This window comes from Penaeus japonicus, unplaced genomic scaffold (assembly GCF_977035675.1).
Source record: "Penaeus japonicus unplaced genomic scaffold, GWHDUDI00000001_assembly GWHDUDI00000029, whole genome shotgun sequence".
Classification (NCBI taxonomy): Eukaryota; Metazoa; Arthropoda; class Malacostraca; order Decapoda; family Penaeidae; genus Penaeus; species Penaeus japonicus.
Window position 1 is genome coordinate 16,284,766 of NW_028234431.1, and position 2,406 is coordinate 16,287,171.

The following is a 2,406-nucleotide window of genomic DNA, read 5'->3' on the forward strand; positions in this document are numbered from 1 at the left end:
TTCGTAGTAACGAAGTGTTTCATATACGAGACAGCTGTCAAAAGAATTTATGATTTTCCTTTAACCGCTGTAGAGTTCACTTGTAGCAATGCTAACTATTACTGCTATTAATACTATAACGACAACAACAATAATTATGATTATGACAATAATATTAAAAACAGTAAGGATGATAAGGATATTTACGATGATAATGCTAATACTAATAATGGTACTGATAATAACAATAACAATGATAATGACAATAATAATAAAAACAGTAAGGATGATAATGATATTTACGATGATAATGCTAATACTAATAATGGTACTGATAATAACAATAATAATAGTGATAATAACAATTATTATCATTATGATAATTATGTTAAAAATATGATAGTGATAACAATAATTATAATTACAACAGTCGTGACAATGATCATGATAATGATAATAACTGTAATAATAATGCTATTAATAATGATGATAGCATACTGTTATAATAATGATTATAATAACAATGATGATAATGATGATAATAACAATGATGGTAATGATAATGATGGTAATCATGATGATAAAAATGGTAATGACAATAGTTATCATGATAGAAATGACAATAGTTTTGATGATAAAAATGACAATCATGATAGACGTGGCAATAAAAAGGATAATGATAACAGTAATAAGAATAAACTAGATAGTAAATAATAAGTAATAAATCATAGTAAATAGTAATAATGGTAATAAATCAATCAATAAACCATAAACAAGTAATAATAAGAAATAATAGTAAGTAAATAATAAATGATACAATAAATAGCAAAAAACAAATAATAAGGATTAATCAAATTTGATAAATAAAATAAATAAATACAATAGGATAAAAAGGTAATGACAGCAGTAACGATAAGAATAATACTAATAATGATAACAATGATAATGATAATAACTATAAAGATAATGATGATAATTATAAGAATTATGATGATCATAACAAAAATGATAGCAATGATAATACAGTAATAATAAAGATGATATTGATAACAATAACAATGATAATCATAACAATATAATTATATTGATAATAATAATCAAGATGATGAAGGCAACATAAGAATAATAAAAAGCAATTGCAATAATGCTAAAAATAATGTTTGTGATAACATAGACAATGAGGATAATGATGATGATAATGATGACATAAACAATAATGATAATGGTAATGACAATAACATTAATGATAATGATAACATTAATGATAATAATAACAATGATTTCAGTAATACCTGTAGAAATTTTAATAATTGTAATGATAATAATAATAATGATTATGGCAATAATAATAATAATAATAATAATAATAACAATAATAATAATAATAATAATAATAATAATAATAGTAATGATAATGGTAATAATAATGATAATGATAATGATGATGAATATTATGATATTAATATTGATGATAATACTAATCATAGTAGTAATAACAACAATAATGATAATGGTAATGGAAATGATCATAGTAACGTTAATGATAACACTAATGGTATTAACAATAGTAATGATAATAGTGATAATAACAATAATGATAATGATGATATCAGTGATAATGTGGATAGTATAATGACATCTATAATAATGATGGTGAAGATGATAATGATAATAGTAATAATAATGATGATGATGATGATAATGATGAAAACAGTTATAATGATACTGAAAGTAATGATGGTAACAATAGTAATGGCGATAACAACAAAAATAATTGTTTTAGCAGCAGTAATAATGAAACTAATGTTACTAATGATAATGATAAATATAATGATGATGATGATAACACTGATGATGATAATAATAGTAGCATACTTAATATATAAATAATGATAATGTTGATCATGATAATGTTATCGTAATGGTAATAACAATAATGATAATGATAATATTATGAAAATGATAATGATAATAACATAATAGTGATACTTTTATTACTGCTGCAACCAATAATAACAAAAATGATAATGATGACTATGATGGTAATGATAGCAAGAACAATAGTATAATGACAATAAAAAATTATGATGATGATAATAATGATCATATTGATACTGATGGTGATAATGAGAATGATAATCATATTGATGATACATATTATGGCAATTATAACATTGAGAATAACAATAATGATAATAACAATGATAGTAATAATGATACTAATAATAATAATGAGTAGTAATAATAATGATAATGATAATAATAATAATAATAATAATAATAATGATAATAATAAATATATCAATAATAACAATGATAATAAAAACAATACTATTAACGTTACTACTATTACCAATGATAATAATGATTATGATTATAATAATAATAATAATGATGATGATAAATAATGATAATGGAGATAATGAA